This window comes from Bos indicus x Bos taurus, chromosome X, assembly GCF_003369695.1.
Source record: "Bos indicus x Bos taurus breed Angus x Brahman F1 hybrid chromosome X, Bos_hybrid_MaternalHap_v2.0, whole genome shotgun sequence".
NCBI classification, from domain to species: domain Eukaryota; kingdom Metazoa; phylum Chordata; class Mammalia; order Artiodactyla; family Bovidae; genus Bos; species Bos indicus x Bos taurus.
Genome location: NC_040105.1, coordinates 106,839,896 through 106,855,631, shown reverse-complemented (window position 1 = coordinate 106,855,631; position 15,736 = coordinate 106,839,896). Strand labels below are relative to the sequence as shown.

Here is a 15,736-nt window from a genome sequence, read left to right as displayed (position 1 = left end):
TGTGAAGACCTTTCCTTTGTCTGTAAGGTCAAGCCAAGGTACTTGGGATTGGGACTCCAGCACCTGACTCTGAGGGGACAGGATGTGACTCCTCACACCCTACAAAGGCTCTGAGAAAGGAACACACTGGAATGTTCCAAGGATGGAAGGACGGCTTTCATGGCTACCAGGGCTGAATCCAGGGGTGAGGAGAGCAGGCTGCCAGGGTAGGAGCCATATCATGTGGGGCCTTGTGGGCCTGGGAGAACTGTGACTCTGCTGTGCTCAGGGAAGGAAAGGCCTGGGAGGCCCTGGGCTGGGTTCCTCTGGGATCTTGTCCCCATCCTCACAGCCACATGGAAATGGAGTCTCCTTGCGAGGTGCTGAGACCCTGCTGAGGTTCAGATCCGCGGCTCTGCTCCTCCGCCTTCACCCTGCTCCAGTGAACAGGGACACCCCTCCAGGTACAAGAAAAGAAGTGAGAATGGAGGTGCATGTGGTCAGGTCCCCTGCAGTCATGGGCTGTGTCTCTATGTGTCAGCACCTCCTCAGCCATGGAACAAGGTGACAGTAACCTAGCAGATTATTTGAGGTTTGAATTCTGTAATCCCTGTGTGGTGCCATCCCAGGCCCTGGTGATGACACAGAGCATGCCTGTTCCAGTAGTTTCTGCTCTCCTTTGTTCTTTCTTGAGGCTCTCAGCACAGGCTGGGGCATCTGCTGATAGTGGAGAAGTGGTGCAGGAAGGGCTGGGAAGAAGGTGACTCCCAATCACGTGGGGAAGACACCTGGTAGGGCCATCTGAGGTCCAGGGCAGCCCCAGAGCCGAGGCCAGGTTGGTTAGCACAGATCTGCCTTCATCAGCCTTGGTTTAAGATGGAGGATCTACAGAGCATGGACAGAGATGAGGCCGGGAGCTCAGGGGTGGGGTGTTCACTGGGGGTGGGGGAAGTCAAGCCCAGGACAGTGTTTGTCTGTGCTGGGAGAGGACTAAAGCCCAGCCTCTGGGCTGTGAAGCCAGGGGGCTTGACCTCCCTCCTCAGTGCTCCCAGTGTTTTGGGGCCCTCTGTCTTGGAACTCACTACATGCCTCTCTCCTGTTATAGTACCCTCCTTCCTGACCTCCCCACAGCCTCCGTGTGATAGATGCGCCCTTTGGGTTGCCACCCACCTGTCAGCAGACCACGTGGAGATGGATGGAAGGAGTCAGCCCTCTCTGACAACACCCCCCTCTTTCTGTGTCAGCAGACATGGAGGAAGCTCAAGCAAGTGGAGCTGAGGTCTGGCCCGGGGCTGAGGTCCAGCCCAGGGCTGTGAGCTTGGAGGCTGCTGTGTCAGGCTCCTGAACTTTGTGGTTCTGTGTATTTGCAGCCACATGAGGTCCTGGGAGCCCTGGGAGATGAAGTTTGGCTGTCTGTCCTTCCAGTAGCCTTATGAAGGTTTCATCTTAAACAGTGTCAAGACCCTGGAGATGCGGTGGTGGCCCATGCTATGGTGGCCACCAGCACTGTCTCCTGACTGTCCACATGGTGCACTGGGACTGGGAGGACGCTGCCTGGCAGGAGCTGCTGGAGCAGAGGCTGGGGATGAGCCCTGCCCAGATCCAGGCCTTGCTACAGGATGGGGACAAGTTTGGCCGTAGAGTGATTGTGGGCAAATGACGCCCTGCCCTGCGCTGCCTCCAAGGCCCCGGGTGCTGCCCTCTATCTCAGCCTGGTTGTGCTTGTTTGTTTTCTTTTTAACTGGTTGTGGGGGGGAGTGGGGGAGCTGAGGTTTCTTCATAGGGACAGCAAGGGTCCCTGGGCTGGGAGACAGTGGCTGAAGTGCTTGACCCCCAGTCTGGGCCCCAGTCCCTGTTTGTGCTCTGAGGAAGAGGCACATCCAGGTCTGCACATGGCACTTGTCTCTGTGTGTATCTGTGTGTGTATCCCCACATGTGTGTGTGTGTGCCTGGCAGAGACCATAGCCAGGAAGGTACCCAGCCTGGGTTCCATACCCCCACTTCCTGCAGCCGGGCCTGAGCAAGTCCCCTGACTCCCCAGGAGTGAGGCCCCACAGCAACACCTGTCTGCTGGTGAATCCCTTAGGGACCTGATGTCCACAGGCTCCCTGCCAGGGCCCTCCTGCTCTGTCCCTGCAGCCTTCAGTGGGCAGACTGAGACCTGCCTATGGCCTGGTGGGTTCATGGAGCACCAGGCCTCTCCCTTTCATTTCATTCCCTCCTCACTTGGCCTAACCCCGAATTCCCTTTGCCCAGGTGAGTCCATCTGAAATGTTCAACCAGAGGACCCAGTTGACCTCAGGTCCCCTCCATAATATGGTCTTAATCTCTAGCAAGTGTGACTTTGAGTCACCTTGTTCTCCTTCTATGTCCTGTCTTTGTACACAGGTCTCATGGACATTGGGGACACTTTGCTGTGCCCAGAAAACCTAGACTTGATGAGGTGGAGGAGCTGGAGAATCAAGCCCTGCTATGCAAACTGGAACAGAAGTACCTGACTGTGCTCACCACCCCTGCTGGATGCTGCAGCCCATCCCTGGGAGGGGTGGTAAGGATATCTTCTAGGTGGACATCCTGGAGCACCTGATCCCCTTTGAGGAGGAGGCCTGTCCAGGCTGGGCTCTCGAGAGGAAGGTGACCAAGAGACCTGCACATAGTGACACTGTCCAGTCACGGCTGTGCCCTGGACATGGTTCAGGTCTAAATCAGCCCCACCCTGGGATGTGCTGCAAACTTGGTGCAGGTCGGGACACCCCTCATGTGGTGCTGCTCTGGACTCAGCATGAGTCTCCAGGACCTTGACCTTTACAGTAAAATGGTGTCACCACTCGTTTTGGCCCTGCTGGGTCTGGGTGGTTGAGAGAAATGTGTTGTTAGGAAACCAGTCAGTGTTTTTCCCTCTATGTTCTGGTCCAATCTCCCCGATGTTGGAACAGTGACCAGGGGGTGATGGGGAAGGCTGGGGGCTGGGCTGAGCATGAGCAGCCGGTGAGGCCTTTGGCAGGCAGAGAGGCCCAGTGGCCCTGAAACAGGATGTGGTGTGTCCTTGCAGGTGACCCTTGCCCTACTGTAAAGTGTCCCTTGGGTCACAAAGTGTGTGAGTTGGTTACAGTGTCTGGCCATTCCTGATCCAAAGACAGGCTCCTAAATACAGCTGTGAGAGCAGAATGACAAGGGCTAGTGTTCACCTTGTGGAAACCTTGTACTTGTTTTTGGGTTTGGGGTCATGTGCTTACAAGGCCCTTGGTTGGTGGGGTGACCCTGCTTTCTGGTGGGCCTCTTGGGGAGGCCCTTGGATCAGGAGCTGGAGACAGATGCTCAGCTGCTAACCAGAAACTTGTGGCATCATCAGGGGACCCAGGAGGAGCCCCTTCTGCTTCAGGGTACATGACTCATTAAAGGTGATGCCCCCATGGTCAGGAGCCAGACTGGCACTTCTGCTGTGTGTCAGGCAAGGCCCAGGGACCAGCCCATCCTGGGCTGGCCTCAGCGCTCTGCTTGGGAGCCACACTCTTGGCTGAGGGTGTGAAACGCTGCTGCTTCAGATGAAAAGGGACCATGGGGACTGGACTGAGGCCTACCTGGGGCGTGGGCTTCCAGCCTCATCTGGCTCACCCAATGCCATGTGTGAATAGCATGGACAGATAGAAAGAACACAGACTCGCAGTTCTCATTCGATTCTTTATTTACTCCTTTGGAGTTTTGCTATACTTTATTAGACCCAGAAATATATTTTTGATTACAAGAGAGTGCTTTTGAGTGTCATTGGGGTCCTGGCAGCTCAGGGATTGGGGTTGTTCTTGAACTGCTCACAGAGGGCACATTTGTAATCTGAGGACTCCTACTGCTCCTCCTCTGCCTCTGTTGCTGCTGCTGCTGCTGCTGCTAAATCTCTTCAGTCGTGTCTGACTCTGTGCGACCCCATGGACGGCAGCCTATCAGGATCCCCTGTCCCTGGGATTCTCCAGGCAAGAACACTGGAGTGGGTTGCCATTTCCTTCTCCAATGCATGAAAGTGAAAAGCAAAAGTGAAGTCACTCAGTCGTGTCTGACTCTTATTGACCCCATGGACTGTAGCCCACCAGGCTCCTCCATCCATGGGATTTTCCAGGCAAGAGTACTGGAATGGGGTGCCATTGAGTGCCTCAGAGGCCTCATCTTGGGCCACAACTGAAACAGCCGCCATCATTACGGAAAAATAGGTGTACATAGTCATCATTGAACCATAACCTGGGTACCCTGGGGGGCTCTTGGGCAGTTACCCTGAGGTGTCCCTTCCAGCAGTAGCCAGAGATACAGATGTGGCGTTACTGGACATGCCCTCACCACTGAGGCCGTCCTGCTCACTGGGGAGATGGTTTGCTCCAGCCTGCAAGGCTACACTGCCCATAAACCAAAGGCCACAGAACGCAAATGAGAACTGGCCAGGGATTCCTTGAGCAGCTGGCATTCTCTCCTGGGCCTTCTTGTCAGCCTCTTGGGTGGACTCATGATGGAATCGAGGAAAGTGTCTGGTCGCCACTGCATGCTTCTTTCTCTTTGGGCTCGTTGTTGTGCTGGTGATGAGCTAAGCAGTTGTTCTGGGGTTGTCTTTCCACTGGATGTTCTGTAGGAGGAGAGGCTCTCTGAAAGTTGGAGTTGCGATAGATCTAAAAGGAAATGAATCACTTTAGCCATCTTTGGGGAGAATAGCTGTTCCTCACTGCCCTCCTTCCCACCACCGTCCCAGCCTTGCTAACTATGAAGACAAGGTCTCTTCATTCCTGGCAGGTTATGAGGCCCAAGCAAGGGCTCTCCCTAGATCTCCCCTGGGGCCAGCCTCAGTTGAGGTGTTACTGATGGTCCCTGACATCAACTGGCCTCTCAAGGTCTGGAGTCACCCCTGTGGGTCCTAAGGGGATTCGTGGAACATGATAAGCCCTGCTTTCTCCTCTTTCCTTAACTACCATCTCACGAGAAAAAATTCTAAGAAATGAAACCTGTCCAGCACTTGGGTCATCAAGTCTAGTCTCCCCGGAAGGGCTTTCTATATTACTATCATCTTCTTCTTCCCTGAAGAGTGACCCAGAGGGCGGATGTTACTGAACCCTTACAGGTTCAGTTCACGGATGAAGCTTTTGATGCTGTCTGTCTCAAAGATGCTGTTTGTACCTCTGTGCTGAAGGACCTCCTTCTGGAAGAGATCTGCTTTGATGACCACTGTGTCTCCCTTCTTGTTCCAGTGCACAGAGGTGAAGGCTGCATCCTCCATGATCATCCGGAGCTTCCTGGGGAAGGACAGCCTGAGGACGGTGTTGTTCTCTTCCTTGTTGGCTGTTACTGGGTTAGGGCCCTGTGCGGGGCGGGTTATCTTGGGAGCCTGGATCTAGGCTCTCTGGTTGGTCCCACTGCTTCTCCAAAGCCTCCCCTGAATCTACTTTTGGATCTGGGGAGACATCAAGGCGGTGCCCTGCTGCAGGTGCCCCATCAGTTGATGGGGCCAGCGGGGCTGTGTGTGCCTCATGGGAACTCTGACTAGTCATGGAGCCAATCTAGTTCAGGAGCATTCTCTACCGAAGCAGTGAGCACTCAGGGCAGAAGGGCCTCAGACCAGGGTTGAGGTGCCCCATAAATACTCTCTGGAAATTCTAGAATCTGGGTCATGGGACAGGCAGCCAATTAAGTGGTCAGCTTCCTTAACTGGTTCATGATGTCACAGAGGTGATGTGGAGAGGCAGCCCCAGCCCAGTGTTGGGGAGGGAGTCTGGGAATGGAGATGGGATCCCCAGCTTATCTCTTGTCTGAAAGTACAGAAAAGTATGTTTCAGGTTGCCTGAAAAGGCTCCCATCTGCTGCCAGGCCCCTTGTTTCAGAGGGCCAGGCCCTGGATGGGTTGACAAATGTGCCCCTGTTCCACCCCCCCTCCCTACCAATGGGGAGGGCTGTGGTTGGCTTCTGCTAAAGGGCCAGGCCCTGGAGAGTCCTGGCTTAGCTATCACTGGGAGAGACCCAATGGGTCAGATAGGCCCCTGGCAACTGTCCTTTCCAGAAGATGGGGTCCATAGGGGGCTGTTTGGCCTAGCCTGATTTGGTGGTCCCACCCCCCATACCCTCGGCTATGGTCTTGCCCCTCTTCTGGATTTGGTCTCTTCTGAATGGTACTGCCGGTTGGTAGGTCCCATTCAGATGGCCCCAAAGTCAGAGTCCTGTGGTCCTGCCCCCATTGCCCCTCAGATCAAGCTGTCCCCACAGGAGGGCTGTGCTTGAGCACAGTGGGAATGACTTCACATTCCACTTGACTGTTCCCCAAGTACCTGAGACACAGACTCCCCAGGACACTGTGTGGTAGGGTACAGCCAGGTGCTCTGCTGAACTTGCAGCCTCCTGAGCTCTGCCTACTCCCAGACATCATCCCACTGCAAATCACAGGGTGCTGTCTTCAGTTTCCATTTTTTCCCATAAAGATTGCTCTTGTGGCCATAGAGTCCTCACTTTGGGAACACCTGTGTGTGTGCTTTTCTCGTCCCCTTTCCAGAGCCTTGGATTCAGCCACCCTGGAGACTGCCTCAAAATGACTGCTTCCTTTCATCAGTGGAGTGATTGGGCTTCTGCTACCCCTGGTTCTGCCTCCCATGTCCAACTTGCATGTCTGTGGGTACCTGCCCTTTGAAGGACTTGATTAGGGGCTCAAGGTACAGCCTCTTTTGTTTAAAACAAGCACTTCATTGGTCCTCTCTGAGACCATCTCTGATCTTCTCTGCTCCTGTTGCTGTCCCCACCACCACTGTGGACCTGTTCTCCCTTACCCAGATGGCAGGTACGTCAAATGATTTAGTTGGCTCACGGGTTGGGCACTTTTCAAAGGGCCTCCTTTACACACACTCACTCCCAGGGACATGTCTGACTTGTTGAGTGAGATGTAACCAAAGGAAGCCCCATCTACCTATATTTGAAAATGGGTGAGAGTGGGACAGGATGAAACTCCAGTGAGTGTCATCTGTCTTCACCACACATGGGCGATAGGGCAGAGGGTTTGAAGATGTATGTTCTCTGACCTTTGTGGGTCACTGGTCTTCAAAATCACCGTGTAGGGGATAGACTGGTACCTTGGAAAGGCCCATGGTGTGAGGACCCTTTAGTACTGTCCCCGTAGAGACTGTGTCCCCCCAGTTCTGCCACTCAGCAAGGCCATTTGCCCTGTGTGAGGGCTACTGCCTGGTGTCTAAAAGGGAAGAGCTAAGAGGATGTGGAAGAGGCTCACCCAGGGCCTTTCAGTCTGAGGACTGGTGGCCAGAATAGAGGTCACAGGCCTTGACCTGGGCTTGCTCCCTTGCCTTTGTGCTCCTAAACAGGTTGACAAAATATTCTTTCAGATTGGCTCATTGGATTGGGACACAGCCCTGGAGGCTGTGATCATTTGTGGGGGCCCCTGGTGGGTCCTCTGAAGGGGACCAAAGACCATGGTGTCTGTGGCAGCCTGGTTAGGTGTCCTTTCCTGCCCCCCCCCCGACTTGGGGCCCCTCCTCACTCCCTGGGTCCTGAGGGAGCTGCCTTTTCTGTCCCCTCCAGTCACCATCCGAGCCCTGTCAGTAGGTTTGCATGGGACCGAGGAGTTTCTGTCAGCTTTGGCTCAGGATATTTGCATTGTGTACACACAAGCCCTCATGATGTCCAAGGCCTGCCCTTCTCAGCCTCACTCTCCTGCCCTTGTGCTTGTGGTCCATGCCCTGGTGTGCCCAGCCCAGAAGACCTCCAGGTGCTCTGCACCCTCACTGTGCCTGTGGAGACCTGGAGCCTTGGGGGTCTGCCCATGTCAACTTTTCTCCTGTATTAGAGGAGGCTCCTGTAGGGGCCTTATCCTACTGGACACTGGGGCCATAAGGTCAGACCCTCCTTCCCTCCTTCTCGGTGAGAAGCTGGTCAGCCTGGCAGGTTCAGTTGGGCAGCAGGCCCCATGGCAGCAACAGGGACAGGGCGACGCCCTCAGGTGGGAGGCGCTGGGACTGGACAGAGATGCCAGCCCATGGCAGAGTTAGTTTTCAGCAAATCACAGAGCAGCCCCACAGTGCTTCTTATTCTCCTTGTCCCCTTCCTTCCACAGACCTGCTTTTTGTCACCTGAGAGGTATTGTGTAGCACTGAGAAGAGAAAGGCATGAGAAGTTAGAAGGTGAGACAGTTTCCTGGGGTGGGCGGGAAGGGTGGGGGCTACAGAGGAGTTGAGACCAAGGCTCTGAGCCCACCCAGGCCCTCACTAGCATGTGATCCTGGGAAGATGCCCAAGCCCCATGGCCTAAGTTCGTCTGTAAAGACAGCTGGTTTGAGGAACCCATATACTGGGCTGCAGAATGTGCCTGAGGTATGTGATGCTGCTGGCAGGGCCTGGCGGCCATTGGCACTGTGATAGCATGGCAGGAATCTCTCACACTTGCCCACAGGCACTTCTCCACTCGCCACTGTGGGAAGGGGTTGGCTGCTCTGTGGTCCAGGTCATGTCACAGAATATACACCTCAATAGAATGTGGAATAGCTAATCAGCCAAACATGATGATTCATAAATAAAACAAGGTAACTTTTCCAGTTAGGCCATAGTGGACCATAGTATTATTAGCTCTGCTGCTCCTGCTGCTGCTGCTGCTGCTGCTGCATTGCTTCAGTCATGTCTTCAGTCGACTTTGTGCAACCCTAGAGATGGCAGCCCACCAGGCCCCCCCATTCCTGGGATTCTCTAGGCAAGGACACTGGAGTGGGTTGCAATTTCCTTCTCCAATGCATGAAAGTGAAAAGTGAAAGTGAAGTCGCTCAGTCATGTCCGACTCCTAGCGACCTCATGGACTGCAGCCTACCAGGCTCCTCCATCCATGGGATTTTCCAGGCAAGAGTACTGGAGTGGGTTGCCATTGCCTTCTCCATTATTAGCTCAGTCATGTTCAATTCTTTGAGACTCCATGGACTATAGACCACCTGTGTCCTCTGTCCATGGAATTCTCCAGGCAAGAATACTGGAGTGGGTTGCCATACTCTACTCCAGGTGATCTTCCTGACTCAGGGCTTGAGCCCAGGTAACACACAATGCAAGCATGTTTTTATCCTTTGAGCTACCCCAGAAGCCCCATTTCCAGTTATAGGGCCTGTTAATTTTGGGTGTTGAGGAATGTTCCAGCAGGCAAAGCAAGAACCAGTCTTTGCCTCTGTCCCAGCTGGTCTTCCATCCAAACCCTTATATTCCTTCATTGCATCCCCACAAAGTTAAAGTGTTTGATTAATGGCCAATTACAAAAAGAGATAATTTAAAGCTCATTAACACCTTGGGTTCTGGATCTGCAGTACCAGGAAAGAGAGGGTAGTTCCATGGATTGCTTGGGCATCACTTCAAGGGAGTGTGACCAAAGTTCTCCAGGATTCCTTGCAGATATGGGGTGGAAAACACCTCCTTTACCCCTGCGGTCAACAGCAATGTGATAAGAGCCAGGACCCCTTCCTTCCTGCCCCAGAAAGAGATCTCTCTGGGCTTTATCCAAGATGCAAAAGGACACCTCACAGCAAGGATCCCTTTCAGACTTTCCCATCACCCCCAAGACACAATGCAATACTGAGGGGTGCTACCATCCAGCCTCATCACAATCACCTCTCACAGAAGGAACCCAGTTTTCCAAGGCCCCACACCATCCTGGCTCAGGCACCAACCTGTAGGTGCTCCTCCTGGAGCCTCACTGCCCTGCTCCATGTTCCCTTGTTCTATGGGACTAGTGGACGTCTCTCCAACTTTCTCTTGTGACTCTGGCTCCTAGACCATCACTCTAGGAGTGAGGGTTGTCCTGCTTCTCCTAGTTCCCCACTGCTAACACAACCTTTCAGGGAGCAGAGGCTCTGTAAAGGTCTTTGGAATAAATTAGCCCTTGGGCAGGTGGCTCAGATTAGTTGTCTTCTACTTCCTTAAATAACCCAGACAAATCCAAATAAACAGAGATAACTTAATTTTTGAGAATGATACCTACAAAGGACAGAAACATGAATTCACTATGATCACTTTATTATTATTTAAATCTTACCCCATCAATATTGCTGCTAAGTAAGCTCATGTTTCCAAAACAGTTCTAATTCCAATTCCAATGTATCCCTTTCAGGATCACAGAACAAAATGGAAGAATGACCAATCTCTTTTACAAAAGAGCAAAACTCTTGTACTTGAAATGGGTAACCACAAACACATTTTGATCCTCATCATTCACAAACTAAGACATTAAAGGTTATTTAGCCTTCTATTAAACTGTCAAAGTTTGGAAATTTTGTAATGAAAACAGATATGAATCTCCATGTCATCATAGTCATGAGGAACCCAAAGATGCTACAAACCAGTTCCCCCAACTGGCCCGGTCCCTCACTTCTGAGAAGGCTGACCACCCCCTCTTCAATCACAGAGGGAAGTATCACCTGGCTGCTGCTCTGACTCAGGCCCCCTTTTCCTCCCTCAAAGCACTTTGGTTGACTCTGAGCAGAAACGCCATGACTTGCCACTTGCTGGTCTCCACATAGGCTTGGGGACCCCACAGGAACTCATAGCATGCAGAGTGGCTGCCCTCCCCAGGGGTGGAGGAGGCCGAGGGGGATGCAGCCTCACCCGCCTCAGCCCCCAAGAGCTGTGCCTCCACCGGGACCTGGGCCTCACCTGGGTCCTCAAGGTCTTACTCAGGCTCGCTTGGCTTCTCAGCTTACTCATCTTGACCACAAGCATGATCCCTGGTATCAAAACACAGACAGGAGTGACACAGGGGGACAGATTGGGACCACAGGCCTCGGCTGAGAAATGCACCCTGGATGGTCTGACACAGGCTGCTTAAAGTCTCCTCTTGAGTGGTCCCCTATGTCCTCCCTCAGGATACTCACCTAAACTCCTTCAGAACCTAAGAATCTCCTCTTCAATCTCTGAGGCCCCCTCCCCTTAAATCAACTCTCCAATGTTCCTGAGACCTTGTTCTCATGCAGCCCCAGGCTGACAGTAGGTTCTGGGACCTGTGGGGCTCCCTGTGTCCTTGATCAAGGTCCTCATCTTGAGTCCTGGCAGTTCCGGGGATGCCCCTTGTGTTGAATGGAGGTGGGACTCTCACACCAAGGCCGTCACTGCATCAAGACCCTCAGGGAGAGTCTGTGGACATGAAGTCAGGGCTCCATGCCCAGGGTTTCCCAGAGCTGAGATGATGCCCCTGGCCATCCTCAACCCTCCTTCTGCTCTTCACTTTGACTCTCAGCAGGTCTGGGTACCACCTTCTCACCTCGACATTGCTCCCCTTAGATCCAGCCCTCCCTAGCCAGGACCCCTGAGAGGCAAGTTGGAGTAGGTGGCTCATTCCCCCAACCCTGCTGGGGACTCCAGAGGCTGAGAACATTGATGACCTGGATGTCCTGGGGTCCCAGAGCCCCCCCACAGGGTTCTACCTTGACTCCTAGCACAGCTGGGTTCCTTTACTCTGTTGTCCTGAACCCAGGTACCTAACCCAGGTCCTCACTTCTCCCCTCCCATTGGGATCAGTGATGTCACATCTGGACTCCTTCCACCCTGGTCTCCCAGGGCTGTCAGGAGGGCAGCACATATATTCCCTGGGAACCCTCAGTCTCCTCTGGTTCTCACCTCGAGTCTCTGCAGGACAAGGGCTCCTCCATCTGCCCACCTGTGACTGCTCCCCAAAGACCAAGCCTCTGAATCCCTGAGTTCACTGAGGAAGTGAGGGGGCATGAGGTCTCAGCCTGACAACCCAGACCAGGGCCCCCAAGAGGCCCAGTAGGGGTGGAGTTGTATTCTATGGGGCCTTCTATTCTGGGGTGCCTGGACCCCCTCATCCTCACTCAAGAAGGGGCATCCTTAATCCTTGAGAGAAAGGTGCAGTCCAAGCACAGATGCTGGATGGGGCATGCTATGCCCATGACCATGGGGGAGCACAGGGAACAACTCACCTTCACATGGGGGTCCCCTCAGCGGTCACCAGAAGATAACAATATCTTTTAGCCCAAGAGGATAAGGAGTGGCAGGTAAGTTAGCAAGAACTCAGCTGCCTGGAGATGGCCTTGGACCCTCAGAGTGACTTTAGACTCCCACTCTAAGTGTGGGTGTGTCCTGCTTCTCCCAGTGTCTCCACTGCTAACACAGAGCTTCCCACAGAACAGAGGCTCCATGAAGGTCTGTGGAATAAATGAGCCAGGGATTGTTGAGGTCTTTTAGTGGATTAGAATCTGGTGGTCCGGAGTCGACCAATAAGAAAGTAAAGGAGAGAGAAAGAGGCTGATATTCCTTGGTTTATGCAGAAAGCCAATAAAATGGGGCTTGTTCTGTTCATGGAGGCCTCAGGAGCCCTCTCGATGGGGTGAAGGTGCAGAGTGCCTTCTCGAGAGGGTCTTAGAAGCCTGGGCAGGAAAGTGAACTCAGAGAGCCTCTGCACTCCAAAGAAATAGCCTGAGAGAGAGAGGGAGAGAGAGAGAGAGAGAGAGAGAGAGAGAGAGAGAGAGAGAGAGGGAGAGGGAGGGAGGGAGGGGGGGGAGGGAGGGAGGGAGGGAGGGAGGAGAGAGAGAGAGACAGAGACAGAGACAGAGACAGAGAGACAGAGAGAGACAGGGACCAAAGCTCTGATGGAGCAAAGGTGTTTTAATCAACATGGTGTGGGCATATATACTGTAGTTATTCTCAGCAAAGATAAAGATTAAAATTTCAGACTTACAAAACATAGGCAATCCATATTAAAGAGAGAAAGAGTTGTAAATAATCACTTTTACCATATGGTTCATAAAAGGAAGAGGGTACTTATCACCGTATAGAAAAACTAATGAAGGGAATGCCTGGATTCTTCAGCCCTGGGAGAGGCTTGCCTCTCCTCTTAATTGCTGAATATTCAGGAATTAAAAAGGAACAGAGAATTCCTGACAGATCCAAAACAGCACACAGGAAGCCTCCTGCTAAATGCTTCCTGACAAGGAATCAGGGAGCTTATTAATCTCATCAATTTCTTCCTACTTTCTTAAATAATATCCAGCAAAATCCAAGTAAACAGACATGGGTTAGCTGTAGAAAAGGACAGACTAAAAGTATAAGAAGCAAGAATTCACTACAATAATTTCTTTTATTATTTTCTAATTCTTCCACCAACTGTATACTGCTAAGTAAGTTTACATGTGCAAAATAATTGTAATTCTAATCCACGTTACCTTGCTCAGGTTCACAAAATAAAATGAGACAGTTTCCAATCTCTTTTACAAAACAGCAAAACTCTGGTCCTTAAACTGGGTCCTTAAACTTGAATCACAAATTCAAGTGTGATCAATTTCATTCACAATTATATATTGAAATTTATTAAGTTTTCAGCTGAAAAAAAAAAAAAAAAAAAACATTTGAACAATTCCTAAAGAAAACAGAGATGAATCTCCATATCATCATGGAGAACAGGAACCCAAAAGTACTACACACCAGGTTTCCCCAACTGACCTGGGCCCACACTATTGAGAAGGCTGACTGCTTCCTCTTCAATCACAGATGGAAGGATCACCTGGCTGCTTCTCTGGCTCAGGGCCCTTCTTCCTCCTCCCTCACAGCCTCTGCAGATGGGGGTTGGAAGACCCTTGAAATCCTTTTGTTGTCCCTGAGCAGATACTCTGTTACTTGCCACTTGCTAGTCTCTGCATAGGCCCGGGGAACCCACAGGAACTCATAGCGAGTAAGGTCACTGTCAAGCACCTGCCGGTACTCCAGGTAACCTTCCTGCACCCACACGTGGGTCTGCAGCTCCCTGGGCTCCCCAAAAATAGATTGCTCCCACCCAGGACATACCCCCATCCTGCTGAGTGCTTCCCAGACCACTTCCTCAGGGGTACAGTTTCCATTTCAGATGATCAGGCTGAAGACCAGCACCAAGAGTCCAGCCTTGGGCATGCTCTGCCCACTGCTCTGCATCGCATCACAGGTAAGGCCCAGGGTGGGGACCAAGATGTAACCGTGCTCCCTGGAGTCCACCTCCTTCACCACCATGCCGAAGACCAGCTGCCAGGCATGAGGTGGCTTTATAGAAGACCACAGGGGTGGTCCTGATTACCCATGAGGATTGTATTCAGTACTTTGGTCTTAAAGGTCAGCTTCTTGGTACAATACTTGAAGAACAGAAACTTCACCAGGTTAGCCATCATCTCTTTCAGAGCTTCCTGGGGCAAGACCTCCACAGGGGTGGAGGAGGAGACTGATGGAGAGGACGCTGAGGGGGATGCAGCCTTCCCTGCCTCAGACCCCAGGAGCTGTGCTTCTACCTGGCCCTGGGGATTGCCTGGATCCTGAAGGTCTTCCTCAGGATTGCTCAGCTCACTCATCTTCATCCCAAGTGCAATGCCTGGGACCGAACCACAGACAGGAGTGAGGCAGGGGGACAGACATGGACCACGTGTCTGGAGGAGAGAGGGGGTGTGAGCGGCCTCACCTTAGAAACACATCCTGGGCAGTCTGGCACAGGCCACTTACAGGTCTCCTCTTGAGGGGTGCTCTCGAGCCTCACAGGGTCATGCTTCCTGTGCAGCTGGACACCTGACTACCTGAAGGAGGGGGGTGTCTCCCCAGGGTACAGGCAGCACAGCCGAAGGTTCCTGGGCTGACATGGTGTGGGGATATGGGCCTTGTGGTTTCCCTTCTGTTCTGGGAAGGGGAGCCCCTGGTGCACACTCAGGACGCCCTCCTCACCTTGACTTCTGGCACTGCCTGGACCTCCTCTGATCTCTGACCTCAGGACATGGTCCTCAGACCTCTGCTTCGCCTCCTGGAGCTCCTGTGAGAGACATGGAGGGGACACCTCAGGGGTAGACTGAGACATATCCCTGGGCCTTCCGTGCTGGTAGGAGGGGGGGGACTCTGTGAGGTCCCCCAAGTTGTGGGGTGGGAGGTCCCCTCAGGGCTCCCTGTGTAGTGCTAACCTTTCACCTGGCATGACCTATTCCCTCCCCTTTGGGGGCCTGCAGGGAAACAAAGAACAAGACCTGAGTCTGAACAGAAAGTGCTGATGGACCCCACATGTGGCTGCACCTGCCCAGGGCCTCCTGTGGATCCTAGGCTGGGGAGATGCCCGATCCTCAGCTCTTCCTCACCTCCCTCCTGGCCTCCCAAAACTGACCACAGGGATGGGACAGGAGTTTGCTCAGTTATCCCTCTGGATCCAAGGAGTACACCCTCTGCAGGCCTGAACACTCCCCACTGTGGCCGAACACCTCAGATCCTGAGGTCCCTAAGCCATAGGTCAGGAAACTGTTCACTCTACTCTGAGGCCTCTAAGACTCCCATCAAAGGCAAGGATACCTCCCTGTCTTAAGTTCTAACCACCTCTGTCATTCCTAGCATGGAGTCTGGACTCCAGGCAGGGTCAGTCATTTTGAGACCTCACTGCTTTCACAAGGTCCCCAGTCCTCTGAGACACCCATGTCAAGAATTCAGACAGGCCTAGTGTGCTTATCTCACACCAGGGTCTCCAAGGGCTGACTACAAGGGTGAGGATTTGTGGGGTTCCATTGGTCCTCACTCAGGGTCCCCTGTGTCCTCTTTCAGGCACCTCAACTTGCCTCTGGGCAGGACCTGAGCTTCTCGCCTCTCCCCAGCTGAAGCCCCGCCCCTTACACCAGGGCCCCATCTCTCCAAGATCTGGATGTCAAGAAGTCAGACCATGTCTGTTGCACTCATCATACTCCATGATAGCCCTGAACTGACAACAGAGACAGGCTTCTCTGAGGTCTCATTTAATTGGGGTACAGGGTCCCCTAGTTCGT

The 15,736-nt window shown here is 52.9% G+C and overlaps 1 pseudogene; it reads left to right on the top strand.

Annotated features, from left to right (window-relative positions):
* Window positions 1-1,377: 1,377 nt before the first annotated feature.
* On the top strand, window positions 1,378-2,544 carry LOC113886946 (annotated as a pseudogene).
* Window positions 2,545-15,736: the final 13,192 nt, after the last annotated feature.